This window comes from Haematobia irritans, chromosome 2 (assembly GCF_050003625.1).
Source record: "Haematobia irritans isolate KBUSLIRL chromosome 2, ASM5000362v1, whole genome shotgun sequence".
Taxonomy (NCBI): Eukaryota; Metazoa; Arthropoda; class Insecta; order Diptera; family Muscidae; genus Haematobia; species Haematobia irritans.
The window spans coordinates 80,370,505-80,393,594 of NC_134398.1; positions in this window are offsets into that span (position 1 = coordinate 80,370,505).

Sequence of the window (23,090 nt, forward strand, 5' to 3'; positions counted from 1 at the left end):
TATAAGTGTAGAAAATCTTAAAACTTTTTGTAAAATTTATATATTATAATGAGGACCCGTTCGTGGATTACCTTCGTGAGATAGAGCTGGGCGAGTACGATTATATAGTAGACATAAACCCTGCATCCATATGACAACAATATATATTTAGTCATAATTACTCTTAAGCATTCTTATACTGCCTTTTTGCATTTTATCTTGTATATAATTTCATTATTGGCGTTCCCATCATTTACTTTTTGTTTTTACATTTTCTATGAATTCTATATAATATGTAGGTAGTTCTGGATTATGTAAGGTAGTTCCTAGCCTTGCTAACTCATCTGCTTCGCAGTTCCCCGGTATGATTCTATGGCCAGGTACCCGTATTAGGTGAATATTGTACTGCTCAGCCATCTCGTTGAGATATTTGTGGCAGACGATGGCCGTTTTCGAGTTAAGGAACACAGAATCCAAGGATTTTATTGCAGGCTGACTGTCTGAGTATATATTAATGCCAACCTTTTTTGGAACATTACTTCTCAGCCAATTCGCCACCTATCTTATTGCTAATATTTCAGCCTGGAAACACACTACAGTGATTAGGTAATGTTTCGCCATCCATCCAATTTGGAGCCATCAGTGTAGAAATCTATATATCTTTTATTCCCCGGGGTCTGTGTACACCACGCCTCACTGTTGGGAATTAGAGTTTCAAACTTTTTGTCGAAAAGTGGTTTCGCCACAGTGTAATCCACTACGTTAGGCACATCTGGCATTATTTTGAGGATCCAACTGTGACCGTACATTTTTTCCGACCACAGCGATAGCTCGCACAACCGCACAGCCGTTGTTGCAGCTGACTGTTTGGCCAAATTGTCTAAAGGCAATAGATGCAGCATGACATTACGGAAATCTGTTCCTGCCTTACTGAATGCGCCTGAGATACACAAGCACGCCATACGCTGAACTTTATCTAAACCTGTCGGTTGCTGAAGTGCCGGCCACCAGACTACAACACCATATAGCATTATAGGTCTAACCACTGCCGTGTATAGCCAATGCACAATTTTCGGTTTTTGTCCCCACTTTTTTCCTATTGCCTTTTTGCACGAGTACAAAGCTACCGTGGCTTTTCTCGCTCTTCAATATTAAGCTTAAAGTTCAGTTTCCTGTCCATAATAACGCCAAGGTATTTTGCATGCTCTCCAAAGGAAATTTCAATACCCCCTAAGGATATGGGCTTAACCGTGGGAGTTTTGCGATATTAGCAGTACATGACTAATTCTGTCTTTGCAGGATTTACTCCAAGACCATTCTCTTTCGCCCATTTCTCAGTCATCCGGAGGGCTCTCTGTATAACATCTCTGATTGTGGTTGGGAATTTTCCTCTGACTGAGAGCCACATCGTCTGTGTATGCCACCACTTTTATCCCTTATTTTGATGTTGCCACCTAACCTAACCTAACCTTTATCCTTTATTTTCTAGGGGAACCAGAAGGTTGTTTATAGCAACATTCCAAAGAAGAGGTGATAGAACCTTGGGGAGTGCCTCTGTTCACATACCTTTGAATTTGTGCTTGTCCTAATGTGGCCGAAATACTTCTCCTCATTAGCAGTTCGTCTAGCAGCCTAAGAATACCTGGATCAACATTCAGAGTTGCCAGTCCATTTAATATAGAGCTCGGATGGATGTTATTGAATTCCCCCTCGATGTCTAGAAACGCCACGATTGTGTATTCATTGATAAATAGCGAGCTTTCAATAAATCTGACTAGTTCATACAAAGCGGTCGCAGTAGACCTGCCCTTCGAGTATGCATGCTGTCGTTTCGAGAACAAACTTGAATCGACGCTAGTTCTAAGATAAATGTTTATCATCCTCTCCAGAGTCTTAAGTAGGAATGAGGATAAGTTGATTGGTCGGAAATCCTTCGCACTCGAGTGAGGGGCTTTTCCCGCTTTAGGTATGAAAACGACTTTTGTTTCCCCCCACTTTTCTAGAATATATGCTAAGTTTATACATCCTTTATATATCACCGTCAACCAGGGTATAATTCTTTCAGTCACTGCTTGTAACTCCGCCGGAGTAATTCCATCAGGTCCGGGGGATTTGAATGACCCAAAGCTATTTAACGCCCATTTTGTTCTAGATTCCGATACAATTTTTCTCGATAGGAAATGACCGCTGAACCACTGTGGCACCGCCAGAACATGGTTGAACCGTCTGATTTCCAGGAAAATGTGTCCAATAGTACCTGCAGCGTCTCCTCACTAGACGTTGTCCAATTGCCCTTTTAATGAAACCTGTAGCGCAATTAGTGGATGCTAGTACCTTCCGTAGTCTGGACGCCTCGGACATATTCTCAATCCTGCTGCAGTAAACATTCCAAGAGTTATTCTGAGCCTTTCTCAGTTCTCGCTTGTAACCTCTCAGATTCTTCTTGTAAGCGTCCCAATCATCAGGAGCTCTGGTGGACTTTGCTTTGTTAAAGAAATCCTGCACCTCATATTACATAACTCCGTAGACCACCATGGTGGTAAATTTTTCCCCCTTGTCTTCCCTCTAGCTTTCAGTGTGATGTTTAAGGCCGTAGTAATCCGCTCCACTTCGTATTCGATATCTTGCACAGTGCTCATATTTGTCTCTGGTATTACCGGTATCGTCATATTGAACGATTCCCTAAACCCATTCCAATCAGCTTTCCTAACATTTGGCGGAAATATGGTCTTTGAAGTATGAACAGCCAATCTGAAACTGATGTACACCCAAAAAATTAATAGAGAAAAGTTTACTTGATTCAAGCCGTAGCGGTGTCAAAAGTACGGTAAGTACGAAATTTCTAAATCCACGAAGAAAATTCTTAATTTAATCCCGAAAATATTAAGTACAGATTTCTTAATTTTAGAAAATTTCAATCGTGTTTGTGCTTGTTTTAAGTACGGGAAGTGCTTGATTTAAGCCTAGTGAAACTCTATTTAATCCTAATTTGTTCTTGATTCAATCCGCATTTAAGCTTACATTAAACCCAATAGCGCTTAACTTGAGCCAAAATGAACTTGTTTTAAGCGGATTGAAGGCTTGGATCAATCTTTTTTATTCTTGAATATAATCCTACTATTCTTGATTCAGGAACGATCTGTACTTGATTTAATCCCGAACCGTATTCGATGTTATTTTATATGCGCTTGATTTTAGTGTGCTTTGTACTTGTTTTAATCTCAATGTGCGCTTAATTCCCATAAAGTAAAAATTTGTTCATATATTTTTAAAATATTTTTTATTATTCTTTTTTTATATCGACACATACATTTGTAATGAAAAGTAAAATATGTAAAATAAGAAACTGCATTATACAAATAATACACCTAGGTGAAGAAGTAGTTACATAGATTTATAATATAGGTAATTGATTCAAGTACAAAATACATGTTGTTAATAAAAATAAATATATACAAAATAATATAAAATATTAAAAATATATATTTATGTTTTTTTTATTTACAAAATCGGCAGTTCATGCATGGAGAAAACATGGGCCAGGAAGCAAGAAACTCAGAGGAATTCAACTTTTGTAGTCTTTGTCGCTTTAAATTGTAAGTTTTCCTCCACTTATCACATATGCCGGCCAAATCCATTGGCGCTCTGTTCAAGCACTCCTTTTACGAAATTGTCAATTTGATAACTTCTGATGTTTCGTTTGTTGAACTTTTGGAGGGGCCGCGTCGTCCTATTTTCACAAATTTCCGCATGGATTTCCACTTCCAGACCTTGGTATTAAGTAGAGGTTGTAAAACAAGAAGTATTATTGTCTATTTAAAATATATTTCAAAACATAAATTAATTATAACAATTATTTCTATAATGCGCTTTACAGATTATCAGTTATTCCGAACGACAGTGCTCGTGTCGAACATGTCACATATATTGTGCACATTATAAGTTAAGTCCGAAGGCATAATCGATACTGCTGCATGTTTATGGGATCGATAACACATTTACCGATTATTTAGTCATCGCCGACAAGTCTTATCGATCCGACACACTGTACGATTCTTTACAAACACCGACATTCCGTCCGGAATAACTGATAGTCTGTAAAGCGCATAAAACGATGCGATGACTTTTGAGTCGGCATGATAAAAATTTTTTTGTTAGTATATAGACGCTACGTTTGTTAATAGATGTATGCAGAATAAATTTAAATATGATGAAATACATATTTATTGGCAAGTAGCCATTTTAAACTAATAAACTTAATTTTTACTTACCTTTTAAATATTTGTATGCTGTCTCAACTTTTTTATTCATAACTTATAAAGCTACTTAACTGTCACTTAGGGTCTAAGCACACAATAATACTAAATACTTTGGCATATACGAGTACAATGCAAGCGACGCCAAAAACACAAATTCGAAATCAAAACTTACACTAATACACACCCACAATGTTTCATACATGATAAAGCATCTGTAAGAGTAACAAGGAGAGCAAAACTTTATTTTGCATTCCAATGTGCTCATAAATGAGTATCAAGTAAAAATGTTCTTATTTTAAGCCAGATTCGGCTTAGGATAGCAAATCAAATGCAACCAAACACACACGATGCTCCGAACGTGTAATGATAAAAATATCAAGTTTAACTTTTCTTATTTTAAGCCATAGTCGACTTAAGATAGCAAACGAAATGGAAGCCACTACCATTCCAAGCAAAAAAGTTTTTGGGGGTTGAAAATCGGTGAGAGCATCGAGGAGAACAAAACTCATTTTAGACTATTCAGTCCATTGTGATACCACATTTACCTAAAAGTACCTATTACATATGGATACTTCTAGTCTTAACCACTGAACCTTCTCTATTATTTACTTTTGTGGAACCAACCAGATTGCTCCAAAAACATTAACCAACTGCCTAAGTTAACGTTTTCCAGGTCAGCCAGTAATCTAAAGCTATATGCTCCTAAAATTCGCTTACGCCTTATCTAGCATATCTAGTGTGCGGTTTAAGTTTAAATGGGGCCATATTTGCTTGGTGTCGTTACAACCCTTGCAATTTTCCCATCGATTATTGGCCATCATAACAGCCTTCTCACGCAGTAAGAGCTTGCAGAGCTTGTGGCCAGAGGCATACCAACAGATTCTAGTTCCCCTGGAATATGTAAGGTAGTTCCTAGCCCTGCTAACACATCTGCTTCGCAGTTCCCCGGTATGTTCCCATGGCCAGGCATCCATATTAGGTGAATATTGTACTGCTCAGCCATCTCGTTGAGAGATTTGCGGCAGTCTATGGCCGTTTTCGAGTTAAGGAACACAGAGTCCAAGGATTTTATTGCAGGTTGACTGTCTGAGTATATATTAATGCCAATATTTATTGGAACATTACTTCTCAGCCAATTCACCACCTCTCTTATTGCCAATATTTCAGCCTGAAAAACACTACAGTGATTACCTTTTCGCTATTCGAATTTCCAGATCTTTAGAATATACTCCGAACCCCACTTGTCCATTCAATTTGGAGCCATCAGTATAGAAATCTATATATCTTTTATTCCCCGGGGTCTGTGTACACCACGCCTCACTGTTGGGAATTAGAGTTTCAAACTTTTTGTCGAAAAGTGGTTTTGCCAGGGTGTAATCCACTACGTTAGGCACATCTGGCATTACTTAGAGGACCGAACTATGACCGTACATTTTTTCCGACCACATCGATAGCTCGCGCAACCACACAGCCATTGTTGCAGCTGACTGTTTGGCCAAAATGACTAACGGCAATAGATGTAGCATGACATTAAGGGAGTCTGTTCCTGTCTTACTAAATGCGCCTGAGATACATAAGCTCGCCATACGCTGAACTTTATCTAAACAAGTCGGTTTCTGAAGTGCCGGCCACCAGACTATAACACCATATAGCATTATAGGTCTAACTACTGCCACGTATAGCCAATGCACAATTTTTGGTCTTAGTCCCCACTTTTTCCCTATTGCCTTTTTGCACGAGTACAAAGCTACCGTGGCTTTTCTCGCCCTCTCTTCAATATTAAGCCTAAAATTCAGCTTCCTGTCCAAAATAACGCCAAGGTATTTTGCACACTCACCAAAGGGAATTTCAGTACCCCCTAAGGAAATGGGCCTAACCGTGGGAGTTTTGCGATCTTTGCAGTACATGACTAGTTCTGTCTTTGCTGGATTTACACCAAGACCATTATCTTTCGCCCATTTCTCAGTCATCCGGAGAGCTCTCTGGATATTATCTCTGATTGTGGATGGGATATTATCTCTGATTGTGGATGGGAATTTTCCCCTGACTGCTAGCGCCACATCATCTGCGTATGCCACCACTTTTATCCTTTCTTTTTCTAGGGAAACCAGAAGGTTGTTTATAGCAACATTCCAAAGAAGAGGTGATAGAACTCCTCCTTGGGGAGTGCCTCTGTTCACATACCTTTGTATGTTTGCTTGCCCTAGTGTGGCTGAAATACGTCTCTTTATTAAAAAGTTCGTCTAACAGCCTAAGTATACCTGGATCAACATTCAGAGTTGTCAGTCCATTTAATATCGAGCTCGGATGGACATTATTGAACGCCCCTTCGATGTCTAGAAACGCCACGATTGTGTATTCTTTGACAGATAGTGAGCTTTCAATAAATCTGACTAGTTCATGCAATGCGATCTCAGTAGACCTGCCCTTCGAGTATGCATGCTGTCGTTTCGAGAGCAAACTTGAATCCACGCTAGTTCTAAGATACATGTCTATCATCCTCTCCAGGGTCTTAAGTAGGAATGAGGATAAGCTGATTGGTCGGAAATCCTTCGCACTCGAGTGAGAGGCTTTTCCTGCTTTAGGTATGAAGACGACTTTTGTTTCCCTCCACTTTTCTGGAATATATGCTAAGTTTACACATCGTTTATATATCACCGTCAACCAGGGGATAATTCTTTCAGCCACTGCCTGTAACTCCGCCGGAGTAATTCCATCAGGTCCGGGGGATTTGAATGGTCCAAAGCTATTTAAAGCCCATCTTATTCTAGATTCCGACACAATTTCCTCGATAGGAAATGATCGCTGAGCCTCTGTTACACCGCCGGGACATGGTTCAACCGTCTGATTTCCAGGGAAGTGTGTGTCCAAAAGTACCTCCAACGTCTCCTCACTGGACGTTGTCCAATTTCCCTCCGATTTTTTAATGAAACCTGGAGCGGTGTTAGTGGATGCTAGTACCTTCCGTAGTCTGGAAGCCTCTGACGTATTCTCAATACTGCTACAGTAATCATCCCAAGAGTTTTGTTGAGACCTTCTCAGTTCTCGTTTATATTCTCTCAGATTCATCTTGTAAGTGTCCCAATCCTCCGGCGATCTTGTGGACTTTGCTTTGTTAAAGAGCTTCCTGCAGGATTTCCTCATATTACTTAACTCCGTAGTCCACCATGGCGGCCGATTTTTTTCCCTTGGCTTTCCTCTAGGGCAAGCAGCTTTCAGTGAAATGTTGAAGGCCTTAGTAATCCTCTCCACTGCGTGTTCGATATATTGCACAGTGCTCATATTTATCTCCGGCATTTCCGGTATCATCAAATTGAACGATCCCCTATACCTATTCCAATCAGCTTTCCTAACATTTGGCGGAAATATGGTCTTTGAAGTACGAACAGCCAATCTGAAACTGATGTAGCGATGATCTGAGAAGCTATGTTCCCTCAAAACTTGCCACTCAGATAACTTATCATTCAGTTCCGGAGAGGCCAATGTGACGTTCAAAACCTCTTGCCTGTTTTTGGTGACGAAGGTTGGTGTATCTCCCTTATTGCAAACTACCAGGTTACTACTCTGGTTACTCTATTAGCGACTCTCCCCTTGCATTAGTATCACTACTTCCCCAAATACTACGATGTGTATTTGCATCGCATCGCATCCCATAATGAGTTTTGTTTTCAGTGACTCCTCAACTAAGGTCTTAACGGCACATGTAGGCATCTCCCTATCATGTCCCATGTAGACCGCAGATACTCAATATTTGCATTTGGGTATCTCTAGACTGGCTACGACAGTGTCTGTATTGCTCAATGAAGGTAGCAGAAACAAGTTTAGTTCGTTTTTAGCAATTATACATGCTCGATTTATATCTTTACCGGTATTATGCAAAAGTTTGAAACCCGGAGTGCTTAATTCACAGATCTTGTTCTTATATATGTTCTTGAATAAGAACTATATCTATATCTCCTTTCATCAGGAGAACTTTTTAGGCAGCACAAGCGGCCTTACAAAGGTGAAGATTTATCTGGAGGAACCGTATAACCTTCCAAATTTTCAATTGCCGCTTCAATTGAGGCATCAAGGGCTTCCTCTTCACAGATCTCGGTAACTCTCGCAACAATATACGGCTCAGCTTTGGTGAGGTTTGAGCCTGTAGAAACTTCCCGCATTCGATTTTCGTCAATGTCTGCAGTTTGTATGTCTCCTTCGGCTTCGCAAGATTTTTTCACTTCTGACTCTACCGGAGGCTTGTCCGTTTCGACATCCTTTGGCTGATCGCTTTTGTATACCTTCATATGGATATCATGAAAGCCATAACTTACACGTCCTTGGGTCTGGACTAGATGTGGCAGCGACTCAACGTTCAATATAAACACCGCATGTCGTCTTGGTCCATCCACCTCATCCAACCTTCCAATCGGTGGTTGGAAGATCTGGGTTACATTCCTTTAGTCTGTTTAGTATTGACACAGGATAAGGAGGGTTTGCAGGTATCCATGTATGTGCTCTAGGTTTAGCCGGTATGTCTTTTTTATCGACTAACTCCACAGCGGCTCCTTTCCAAACATCACCAATTAGCATCAATGCAGCTTTAAAGCAATCCACAGATCTCTGGTCTGCAGCTGCTATTAACTTATATCGTCCTTGATACCATCCAGCATCTTGCTGTCGAGGACTTGGCCCTGGAAATTTTTTTCGCACCTCTGAGTAGACACCAGGCATCGCGTTCTCAATTTCCCCCATTTTTGTTTTGGAACCATACTGTCCAATGCACCTTTATTAATGATAGCCATCACATCACTGTCTTTTGCAACTGAGGCAAACGATGTTTGATCCCGTTTAGAGGATGGCATTTCTGCGTTCCTTGAATGTCTTTCGTGAGGGATTACCTGCTTTTGATGTCGTTACCTTAGAAAAGGTTCGATTTGCCAAAGTGTCGCCACCTGTTGACCCGTCTACAGGTCGACTAATTGGGCCTGACTCTTGGTCACTGCCCAAAATTAAAACTTCAGTCGATACCCGTCCACTGGGCCATGAAGTTAGCAACCCAGTGGATGACTTTGAATTTTGCTGCATGATGGTTTAATTTTCCACCATACGTGAAATTCGTAATAGGTACCTATTACGATGAAATAATCCGCTATTAAAAAACACATCCATTCAGTTCGACGGTTGAATTGTTAAGCCGGAGGCTTGAGCGCATCCAGTTGGTGAGAAATCAGAGGGGCTTCTGCAGGTTGGACGGATGCTTTGCAAATGTGGTAGTCACGAACGCCCTTATAAAGCTGCTGAGGCGGGAAGGTAAGCCGGTGTGTATGGTGTCAGTAGATATTTTCAAGGCGTTTGATACCATGTCTCACCGTAGCGTTTTTAGGGCTCTACGCCGAGGCAGCGTGGAGAGCAGGACTCTGGGCTACATCGAGCAAAATTTGTTCGGAGCAACCACCTCGACACGGTGGGTGTCAATCAGAGCGTTAAGCAAGGGGACCCTATCTCTCCCTTGTTATTCAATATAGTGATCGATGGGTTCTCCGGCGTTGGGATAGGAGGTCAGAAAATCACAGCTCTGGCCTACGTGAATGACATATTTTTATTCGCGAAGTCGCCGATGATGCAGCCAGTATGGCGGAGCGGGTGTTGACATTCGTCGCTGCGAGGGGCATGGCAATTAATGAGCGGAAAAGCCATGTCATCAGACTTGAGACTGTACTAAGCAAAAAGAAGGTGTCTATTCAGGGTAGTGTTATACAATGTGGGGAGGTGCGGAGTGCAGCGGTCGGGATGAATGGTGTGGCGAGGTATTTGGGTGCAGAATTCACCGCGTCCGGGGAGCACACGGTGACAAACGAGTCCCTCTTTTTCCATCTTCAGCGGCTTGAGAGAGCACCCTTAAGCCTGCTCAAAAGCTAAGGATGCTTAGGGATTTCCTGCTGTCCAGCTATGTGGCCTTCTTTCAACAGCCCACTAACAAGAAAGGTGCTTGAGGAGGCGAACAGAAAAATAAGGTGCTTCGTGAGGGGTATTCTTCATCTAAATCCTCACTCACATAATGCAATACTGTACGCCCTCCTTCCTGCAGAAGCTAGGTGAACTTTTTCCTGGCCCTAGCTGTTCATTGTAGGTGCTAGGGGTGGCTGGTTCAAGGACAACGAATGCCTTATGGAGGCATTGAAGCTACATAAGGGTCAGGTGCGATAGGTGGTGGCCGGGGCGATTACGCACGCCAAGTTTATGAGATGCGTCTGGGAGGCGACCTCGTGAATTTAATTGTTGGATTGATTTGTTATACTGTTTGTAATTAGTTGACATGAATATAACTTACTGTTTGTATTTATATAAGCTAACTACTTTTAATTAATATTAAATATAGATCAGTACAGTTCATGCTTGAGTCGGTACACCATCGCCCTAAGATAGCTCGAAACTAATCCGTTTTTAAGGACTCATATAATATAATATTTTCAAATGCTTTAGTCTTAAGTAAATGGAATTACCATTGTATAGGATTTTAAGTAAAGATGAATTTTAATAGCCAAATGCCTCGTTATTTATGGATTAACGAGATTCCTACTGTCCCTCTCTGCAACCAAGCGAAACCACAGCCAAGGGAACGGGCTTGTAAAAATTAGTGGGGAAAGAAGACCCTGCTGAGCTTGACTCTAATCTGGCAGTGTAAGGTGACATAAGAGGTGTAGAATAAGTGGGAGATATTGGATCGGGCCTTTATTGACAATGAGACAGGTTAGTTTTACCCTTCTAATGACAATATGTTGTTGTGACAGCATTCCTGCGCAGCACCAGAGGAACCGCAGGTACGGACCTATGGCACAATACTTGTTCGAGCGAACAGTGATATGACGCTACGTCCGTTTGATTATGCCTGAAGGTCGCATCTCAGCTGGACTGTAATGATAAAATTGTGGCAATTGCATTGTATGGCTATTAAACTATTTAAAGTTTATTTCTGGTAAACGACAGTGGATGTGATGCCACTGTTATCTGTTACAGAGCAAACGTAGGAGGATTCTATCACCTGCATGTTCACGATTCGATATAAAATAAATTCGATGCAAAATCTCATGTCAACAAAATGCAAAATAGCGATTTTGCTTAGAAGCTATATGCCTTGCATGTACTACTCACCAATATCCTTTCTTTCATTTGAAGCATGTGACAACAGCAGGCTTTTTCTGATTAAAGGCCGGTATGCACCTCTAGCGAAATTTTCGGTAGCAAAAATTTATTTAAGTCTACAACAAAAAAACAGGGCTGTGCACACAAATTGTAAACCAGCTAATCGCTTTTAAAAATTGTTAATATATGTTCCAAATATTCCTCAAATAAATTGTTTATTATTTACAGACCTCTTAAAACTTTTACGCACACAATGATTGTAATAAATTAAATGTTTGCTGCCAAAATATGATTTTGACAACCCTGTTATTTTCATTAAAGGTGCGTACCAGCTTACGAAATTGAACGCTACCGAAAATTTCGTTAGCATAAATAGCAATGCATTTCTTATGGGAATTAAATTTTTCGCTAGAGGTGCATACCGGCCTTAAAAGATTTTTTCTTTTGAGGAGCGGAGCCTATCCAATACCCCTTCCGCTTTATGGTTAAATGGCAGCCTGTTGATAGATGCAACTCCACACCGAGACTAAATTTTACCCGCGATATGGGTGTTAAACCACAGCCACCAAGTTTAACCCTTAGCAGGGTCCTCACCATAGTCAGGCTGGGACGAATCCCAGGGGCTTCTGGTCAGACCTCGTAACCGAAACTACTACCATTTGGACCGCAACTAGTCCCGGACTGGTCACCTAGGTGTATCGCCAAATCAACGCCGTATAGGGAAAAATAGGAAAACGACATAAGCGAGAGGAAAATAAACCAACCCACCATAGCGTCCAGCACCGATAACCCTTATATAAATCAGACAATGTGATGAGTCCAGCCACACCTCACAAAAAACCACATGTTGCAAACAGCTATCGTAGCAACCGCACAATCACACCAAGCGTTCGTGCAAAGACTCCTCACATGCAAAAATGTATTGAAAGGACCATGTCCCGTCAGTATATAAGCCAGATTTAGGCCGAAACCAAAATCTTAACGGTCCCGTACGAACGTTGCGTCTGGAATGAATGCAAAAGTCGCCCGCCGGTTCTCACTATCAGTCCATCTCGTTCCCCACCTAATATCAAGAAGCTCCATAAGGAGTGCCTTGAGTCGCCTACGATCCCCTTCCCCAATCTCAGATCCCGTGAGCCACTACTCATCCTCAAGCGGAATTCCCTGCTTGACCCTATACATAATAGCCATTCCGAGTGCATCCTGAAGTGCCTCCGTAGATACCGTTCTGCATACTGGCAAGCATGCCATCATTGCGATCTTCTGACATGAGTAAATCTTCTTTCGGTCATATATACCCAAAGCAGTTTTATACCATAGAGGTGCCCCAAATGTAGCACAAGTGGCAAATAGGCCACCATATACAGTCGTGACTGCCCGCCTCGAGAGACACCACCTAAATCGGAAAGTCGGTGGACGATTCCGTGACAAAAAGCGCTTCAAGAACATGGTAGACGTCTTCTCCACTGCGACATCAACACCCACACGTCTACTCCAGGCATCTACTATGCGCATGGCTATCTCGCCACGACGCTCTAGATCAGCGCGTGCAGTACCCTCTATCATAATAAGCAAGTCATCTGCATATGCACAAACCCTAACGGATCCATCATAAGATTCCATATATATGGGCCACATATCGACCCCTGCGAACAACCTCTTGTAACATCCTCCCATGAAGTATTAACGGACCCAACCATGCATGCCTTTCTTCCAGAGAAATAACTCTTCCAAAGATTAATCCCCCTGCAACCCATCTCTTTTAGTCTACTTAGAACACTATCCCAAGACAAATAGTAAAACGCCCCTTTGAAGTCATCAAATATGCCAAGTACATATCTGGCATCATGCTGGACATGATGCCACGCTTCCACAGTACCCTTACCCTTACAAAAACCAAACTGTGTGTGGTGATATGCCATCGGTGTAGCACTCCTATAGCCGATACACCATTATCCTTTCCACCACTTTTGCAAGTACAGGTAGGAGGCTGATGCCCCGATACGATCTCGGATTACTCCTCAATCGATCAGGAGACTGCAGTAGTAACACAACTTGGTCACATTTCCACACATCCGGAAAACGACACTCTCAGACCACTGTGGTATCACAATGGGCTGAATAGTCTAAGGGCGTTTTCGATTCGCAAAAAATATGTTGCCTTGGTGTTACACTACTTTTTCCCTAATTGACATTTCGGCCAAATGATAGTGTAATTCTAAAGTTATTATTAATTTATAATATTGTGAGGTATAAAGCATCCAAAACAAGGCCGTAGCCAGGATTTTAATTCGGGGGGGGGGGGGGGGGGGGTTCAACTTAAAAAAAATATTCATATAATCTCATGTGTAGAAAATTTTATTTAGGTATAGGTATGTATACAATATTTATACCCTTCACCACTACTGTGGTACAGGGTATAATAAGCTTGTGCATTTGTATGTAACGCCAAGAAATAGTGGTTGTTGCCGCCACATACAGAGAACCCATAAGGATTTTAGTCTATTTTGGCATCTCTATTTGTTAACAATTAATTGTGCATGTTTAAAGAATGATTGTTTTAATTGTCAACTATTTTTAACGAAACAGTATATCTTGTCAAGAAGCGTGGTTTTTAATGCGCAATTTTTAGTCCTTGCTTGGTAGATATAATTGCCTAATTGTGCAGTTTTTAGAAGACCACGAGATTTTAAGAATTGTTAGCAGTTTTTGCACTAAAAAGTATGTTGTCTCCTTAATTATTTATTGTATGCCATTTTTAACGAACCTTGTTTGTAGGAATTTTAATATAAGTGCCAATTGTGCCAATAAATTTTAAAGCCGAAACTTTTCGTACTTTATTCAAAGTCCAGCGGAAATTGCTAGCTAGACCTGTTTGCTGTCAACAGTGGTCATAGACCCATCTTTTAGTATACCGATCGGCTTAGAATTAAATTCTGAGTACTTTGTGCACAAAGTACAGCTCGCAATTTAAGTCCGATCGTCCTCAAATTTGGCATAGGGCTGTTTTTTGGGACAGAGACAATCGCTATTGGTTCAGATTTAGATATAGCTGCCATATATATTTATCCCCGATTTGGTCATAGTTAGCATGTTTATCAACCGATTTTCTTGAAATACTGTACATCCAAATATTTTATGATTCTCGAAAATCCTGCAAAATATCAGCCAAATCGGTTCAGATTTAGATATAGCTCCCATATATATCTTTCGTCCGATTTAGACTCATATGACGACAGAAGCCAAAGTTTACTACCGATCTTCGTGAAATTTTGCACAGAGTGTAGAATTGACATTCTACCAATGCTTGGTAAATTTGATCGAAATCGGTTAAAATTTAGATATAGCTCCCATATATATCATTCGTCCGATTTGAACTTATATGGCCACAAAAGCCAGAGTTTTGCCGTGATTTGCTTCAAATTTTGCACAAGGGGTACATTTAATAGTATCGTTACGTATGTCAAATTTTGTTAAAATCGGTTCAGATTTAGATATAGCTCACATATATATCTTTCGCCCGATTTGGACTTATATGGTCCCAAAAGCCCGAGTTTTGCCCTGACTTACTTCAAATTTTGCACAAGCGGTACTTTTAACGATACTATTGTATGTGCCAAATATGGTCAAAATCGATTCAGATTTAGATATAGCTCCCATATATATCTTTCGTCCGATTTGAACTTATATGGCCTCAAAATCCAGGGTTTTGCCGTGATTTGCTTCAAATTTCGCACAAGAAGTACGTTTAGTAAAGGGTGATTTGTTAAGAGCTTGATAACTTTTTTTAAAAAAAAAACGCATAAAATTTGCAAAATCTCATCGGTTCTTTATTTGAAACGTTAGATTGGTCCATGACATTTACTTTTTGAAGATAATTTCATTTAAATGTTGACCGCGGCTGCGTCTTAGGTGGTCCATTCGGAAAGTCCAATTTTGGGCAACTTTTTCGAGCATTTCGGCCGGAATAGCCCGAATTTCTTCGGAAATGTTGTCTTCCAAAGCTGGAATAGTTGCTGGCTTATTTCTGTAGACTTTAGACTTGACGTAGCCCCACAAAAAATAGTCTAAAGGCGTCAAATCGCATGATCTTGGTGGCCAACTTACCGGTCCATTTCTTGAGATGAATTGTTCTCCGAAGTTTTCCCTCAAAATGGCCATAGAATCGCGAGCTGTGTGGCATGTAGCGCCATCTTGTTGAAACCACATGTCAACCAAGTTCAGTTCTTCCATTTTTGGCAACAAAAAGTTTGTTAGCATCGAACGATAGCGATCGCCATTCACCGTAACGTTGCGTCCAACAGCATCTTTGAAAAAATACGGTCCAATGATTCCACCAGCGTACAAACCACACCAAACAGTGCATTTTTCGGGATGCATGGGCAGTTCTTGAACGGCTTCTGGTTGCTCTTCACTCCAAATGCGGCAATTTTGCTTATTTACGTAGCCATTCAACCAGAAATGAGCCTCATCGCTGAACAAAATTTGTCGATAAAAAAGCGGATTTTCTGCCAACTTTTCTAGGGCCCATTCACTGAAAATTCGACGTTGTGGCAGATCGTAAGTCTATTCATGATGAAATGTCAAAGCATACTGAGCATCTTTCTCTTTGACACCATGTCTGAAATCCCACGTGATCTGTCAAATACTAATGCATGAAAATCCTAACCTCAAAAGAATCACCCTTTAGAAGTAAAAAAATGTCTCCTTTTATAGCTTCCAGCAAATGTGAAGTAGTTGAAATGGTAACACAAATTTTGGCCTACATAGGGGTGAAGGGTATAATATAGTCGGCCCCGCCCGACTTTAGACTTTACTTACTTGTTTTATAATATTAAATTGAGCCGACGGGCTTTTTGGGCAGCAAATAAATCAATTACTTCTCCAGTCGGCACATTTATTCGGCGATGAACCGACATTAATGCCAATCCATTGAGTCTACTCTCGCTAGTTGAATTTCTAAGATACGTCTTTGATCTCTTCATTGTTGAAAATGAAAGTTCGGATGAGTACGTAGTAACTGCAGGGATGGAAAATGCAGTACTATAGTACTTTTTTCAATACTTTTTCACCCCGGTCAGTACCGTAGTACCCCCGCGAATGATTTAGTACCTTTTGTGTAGACATTTTTGAGTCGATATCAGATTTATGGTACAATAGCTTTGACAAAATATTTTAATATTTTGAAAAAGTCTTTATCAACCTTATTTGGTAATAGTCTTTTACAAATATGTCAAAACAGACATATTCATGTGGGAAGAAAATCTCGATTTTGTAAAAGACATAGTCAAAAACAGGATTTTATTGAACTTCAAGAATGTTTTAGTCGAAAAAAGAATGCGATTCTATATTATCGATTTTTTATTTCGGTAGAAAATGTTGTGAAAATTTTATTTCTATATAGAATTTTTGCAAAATTTTATTTTTATAGAAAATTTTGCCAAAATTTTATTTCAATTGAAAATTTTGTACATATTTTATTTCTTTAGGAAATTTTTGCAAAATTTTATTTCTATAAAAAAAATGTTGCAACATTTTTTATCTACAGATTTTTTTGCAAAATGTTATTTCTATAGAATATTTTTGCAAAATTTTATTTATATAGAAAATTTTGTCAAAATTTTATTTTCTTTAAAATTTAGTCTCTTGACAATAATTTTCCAGTGAAATTTTTGTTGAAATTTAGTAAAAAGTACCTTTCCGCTCAAAAGATACCTTTTTTTACTTTCTTAAAAATTGTATTTTCCATCCCTGAGTAACTGGCAAATTGACCAAAATTTTTAAAAGAATATGCACGTTTGGAAATATCTCTTTATTGCACTCTCCAAGTACATCCATCGCTGAATTCTTCTTTTCGCAGGTTTTGCGCCATTTCATTTACACATGTGTGTTTGGCTGTTTCGTTGTTGTTGCTATGGCCAAACAAAGCGAGTCATGTTCACAAAAAGAACAACAAACACAAATAAAAAGTAGAAAGACATTTTCCAAAAATGAAATTTGTGGTGCGAGAACAAAAACAATTTGTTTTTTTCGACCGTCGTTTGACGGGCTTTTCAACTAGTATTCTATGATTTGTGCAAGTTTTATAGGTAAGCGTTTTCAAAATAAAACCTTCAGCTTTCCTTCAACATCTTCGATAAGATTTTTCTATGCAGCTAAAAATATATATTTATTTATATAAAAATATTCATTCATTTCGGGGGGGTTTGATCCCCCACATCCCCCCCCTGAATACGGCCTTGATCCAAAATCTATGACAGTGTCCTTGATATCTTGCAATCAATTTCGAGAATGTTGCACCTTTTTTCCCAATCGAAATCGCCATAAGTGAACCTGAAATATCGGGCTGCCACTATACCTAACCTAAGCTAGGTTACTAATGGGAACACACTTTCCGGCTGGGAATGAGTTCGATCAGGCTCCCAGTGTGGAGATGATTGTTCCTCCAAATCTGGAAATGAATGAGATAGAGGACAGTGTACGTAAGCTCAGATGTGGAAAAGCGCCTGGTATGGGTGGTATGACTGGAAAAATGTGTAAAAGCACATGGAAGACCATATACGAGTACGTCGACCTTCTTCTAAGCAGATGTGTCCGAGAGGGTCGTTTTTCGGATGTGTGGAAATAGACCAATGTTGTGATACAACTGAAGTCTTCTGATCGATTGAGGAATTTATTTTTTAATTTTGTTAAAAAGTGAATTGCGTCAGTTAATTTTTTGAGAAACTTTTAGTTTCAATCAACTTTTGGAAATGTTTTGATATTTTTTCCCAGCAAAAACTAGGTAACGACATCTCATTACAATTTGCATTACCAGTAGTAAAAGTGTCATTACACGTTGCATTACATTGCGGTGAGTTAGAATGATTAACATATAATGACAATAATAAATACTTCCCGGTAATATTTGATAATTCTCAAAATGTAATGCAGTTGGCTGTTAATAACTTAATAAAATATAAAAATTATATGGAAAAGAATATGTTATGTAACGGTAATTCCGAAGATTTTTCATTTAGGAGTATTCTTCATAAATATTTCATAATAATTGTGTTTTAAATACATAACGTTACCATATTATATATTAAATAAATACTTTATTAGGTATATTATAAAGTATTTCACGAATCCAACTCCCCTAAACAACCAATTTTTATTTCCATTTTAAGCGTGAATTTAGTTCGCGTTTAATTTTACTTAGATGAATATATTACCCTATGTTCTAATATTCGGAATCGCAAGTCGAAAGTAATTACTTTTCTTATAAGAAAATAACAAGATACCCTCGGTCTTTAATCCAATTTCATTTTAAACATCTCATTAAAGACAATTATATAATTTTTTTAATTTTCTATTTCTACAATATTCGTTCCTACTCAAGTATTGTTTATCTTACAGCATTACTCGGCGTATTTTGATCCAATGTAATCGGCGAGTGAAGTCATTATTTTCGAGAATTGGTTACCAGAGTGGTTATTTTACAAACTTTTGTATATCTACAAATAAGTGATTACATATTAGGTGAACATATGCTCTAAATGCACTACTTATTTCATGGCCGAAGGTATGTAAATGTAATCCGAAGCGATTCCAATTTATAAGTGGTTATTTCATTTTGATTGGGATTACCTACAAGATTACCGGTTAATGAGAGTTTTTGCTGGGTTGTGTAAGATGATTCACCAAAATATCAATAATGTTCTATAAAACAAATTTTACATCCATAGCAGATGTTTTCTAATAAAATTTCTTCAATTTGATCCATGGCAGAGGATCGTGCTGGTGAAATTTTGAATTCTGTTAAAGCTGCAATCGTAGTCGAGCAAATTTAGATCGAGTCCACTGCGCCTAGTGGCTTATGGATATGCGTGAGTCTAGTTACTGTAGACGTCTAGCATATGCATATGCATGAGTCGAGTTACAAATGTAATCGTCTGGCATATGCACACTACACTTCCCTTAAAAAATGATTATATCAATTTTTATTACTATTACAGTTTTTTTAATTATTACATGGCGACCGTGAACAAGTTGAAGCACAAATGAGCTACAAAAAATGGGAACAAGCCCACAAACTCTTGCAAAGAAAACATAAAGAATTAAAGGAAGAGTACGCAAAAGCAAACAACAGCATTTAGAAAACATCAATGGTTTGGAAAATAAGGTGCAATCTCTAAAATCTGAAATAAAGAAGGAGAAGGAAAAATATGATGCAGCAGAAAACGGAAGTTACTAAATATACATTAATTATTACATATTACTAAAGAATATTCAAAAAATCTAACAAAAACCAATTTCAAAAGAATTGCATATTACTAAAGAATATCAAAAAAAATCAAACAAAAACCAATTTCACAACAATTGCATATGAAGTGTAAGCCCATTATGTGACAAGTGAAAAAAAGCAAAAAAAAGGGAATTTCTTGTTGTTAACATATTATCTGTGTGAGGTGCGATTTGTGTGGAAGAGAAGAAGTTGGTGCCGTTGTGGACTGAACAAAAACCCCATTAGATAGCGTATGCAGGGACACGCTTAAATTTTCACCATACATACCGGTACAACGACTATCAACACAAATCCTGGCCTGTAATTATGTATGTATTTTAGAGTTATTTAGTGATCAAACAAACACATTTTTTTAGAATAATACAATAAAAAACGTACATTAAAAAAAATGTGAATATAAAACGCACATTGCTATGTATCTGTATCTAAATTAGATTTCATTTAACAATAATCAATCAATACAATCAAGGTCTACAATTTGAAAAAAGTATCAGTAAATGGACATGTATTTGTCCCATTAATAATTTAAATTTTACTAACATAGATATAAGTGTCATTTATTCGGTTATTAAATGATTATAACCGGTATATATCATGACGCTTGGACTCTATCAGTGAAGACGCTGACAGAACTAAAAATTGTGATATATATTCCATTTTTTAAATTTTTATCAAGACCTCCTAACAACTAACAAAACGTCTGTTTTATGTACATTATAAAATGGGAGCTAAGGAGTCGAAAAATATTGAAAACACCGGGGAAGTAATTAATGAAATTATTTCAATGCCCGCACAAAATAAAAAAGGAAACTTAGTAAAATATATGTTAATGATTACTACGGGAATAATGGTGATCCAATTTTTGTATAAAGTGCACAGTATTTATAGAGGTTCTCTAAAGAGAAAATATAAGTCGTCAGCAACAATAGCCGAAATATATTTTTCCAACTTCTTTTTGTCTCTCTCTTCACTCTTTTCATCATATAAATGGAATGGCAGAATATTTTAAAAAAGTTGAGATTTTTAAAGGAAATTTTTGATAAATAAAATTTTGATAAATATAAATGTCTCAATATTGATCGACCCACTAAAAATGAAACAACAGCCAAACACGTGGAAGTCTTGTTTGATTGCCTCGAAAAAAAATCGTGTTATATTAAACGTCCATTATTCTCGGCTTACTAAAGCGAACAAAGCAGCTGCCGATTATTTTTTCTCTGATGTTCGTGATAAGTTGGTTAATGTTTTGTCTCAAAAAAACATTACAAAAGATATTCAAATTACGCTTCACGAAGAAATACTTTATAGTGACCTTATTCAAGAATTAAAATCAGAGTCCTCAGAAGAAATACTTAATAGCGATCTTATTCAAAAATTAAAATCAAAGTCCTCAGAAGAATTAAAATCAAAGTCCTTAAAAGAAGTCTGTAAAATGCCTAAGACAATTACCGAGTTTCTTGTGTTAATATCGAAGATTATTCCCTACTTCGATGGAAAACCCGAAAACTTACAACCCTTCTTAGACTCGTTGGATTTGGTAGACTCCATAAAGGATTCCCATGAGAGCGTAGCAGTAAGTCTCATAAGGACAAAACTGAAAGACACTGCTAGATGCTTGATATCTAATGAGTCTTCTATAAGAGACATTGACACTCGGCTAAATTTTGCTACCGGCTCGGTCCGAAGTAATTAGAAACGTATATTTAAAAACAACCGAAGAAGAGTTATTGGTAATCAATCAAGAACCTCAACCAGGAATCTTTATTGCCACCACCAAAGACCATAGAAAAAGAAGACATGAATTGGGCATGTTGTTATTCTTTTTTCTCAAGAACCAGAGATTAGCCCCATACATCTTCGTTGAGAAGTTGCAACTTTTTTTCGGTTTCTCTTTTCATTTTGCATTCGTAACAAAACCTAATTCTCTTATTTTAGCAATTTTTTTAACTTTTAAAAGAACAAAAACACTTCATGAAACATTTAATTAATAATTTAGTGCAAACGACACAGAAATTAGCAGGAACTTTTGAGAAAATAGCAAAATAAAAATTGTCTGTATCAAACCAGTAAGTTCGAAGCGCTTTTCCCACAAGTATGGGGCTAATCTCTGGTTCTTAGCACTAACACTATCAAAGCCCAATTCATGTCTTCTTTTTCTATGGTCTTTGGCCAGCACTATTGTAAATGCCAAAAAACCTTTCGTTCGTTTACTCAACACAACTACTGAAAATGTTATGTTTAATATCAAAAGCATTGCAACTGAAAGTTTGTCTAATTATGACGTAATACATCTAAGATCCTTAAAAAATGAGAGAAAACAAGAAATTCTTTCAAAAATCGATAAAAATTGTCCAAAAGAATTTAAGAATATCTTACTTTCACTATGTTCTGAATAGAAACAGAACCAATAACAACAAATAATTTCTATAAGCAGAAAATTAGACTAAAGGACCACCACCCCGTTTATACACAGAAAAAAATATCACCAAAATATTTCCAATTAAAAAGTTAATTGAAGTTGAAAATTTTTTTCATTAATAAATTAATTGATACAATTAACTTTTTAATCATGATAGAAACATTAAGTTAATTAAGTCAATGATTGAAAATTTTAAAATTTTTAATTAAAAAATTAATTGATACAATTAACTTTTTAATCAAATTCGGAAGACTAATTCAGTTAAAAAAGTGCTGATTTTTTTAAATTAAAAATGTATTGCAAACAATCATTTGTTAATCCAAATAAAAACTCTAAGCCAATTCAGAAAGTAATTAAAAATAGTTACCTTTTTCAATTAATAAATTAATTGAGTTTTGCAATCAATATCAATTGAATTTTTAATTGAATCAATTAAAAAATTAATTGAAATTTGCTGAAAAAATCAATTAATTTTTTAATCAAGAATTTTTTCTATGCCCAATTAAAACTGTGATTGATACTATCATTTTCGTGATTGAAGACATTTCAATTAAAAAATTAATTGGATCAATTAATTTGGTGATTGAATCAGAAAAAAATTTTTTTGTGTGTATTAAAAATTATAGAATACCTCAAACACACAGAGCAGAGATAAATGAACAAGTAAATAAATTAGTAAAGGATGGGCTGGTAGAACCATCCATATCTGAATACAATAGCCCAATTGTTAAAGCCTACATTGCACAGTGGTCGATCCCTTTGGCCATAAATAAAAAATCAAAGTCAGAAATTTTTCAAAAAGTGTGGCATCACTGTTTCTTATGCAAACAAGGTTTTACAATGTGTATTTGTTTTTATTTTATTCCATCTGTACTCTTTAAGAACGGCTTCAAAAGAGAGACCAAGTAAGCAGTTGGTTTTTGAAGTGTGAAAAAGTATAAAATTAAGTGCACTTTTAAATAAATAAAACAAAAGAAAGAAAAATTATATCGAAATAAATCGAAATGAATATTGAACTAAA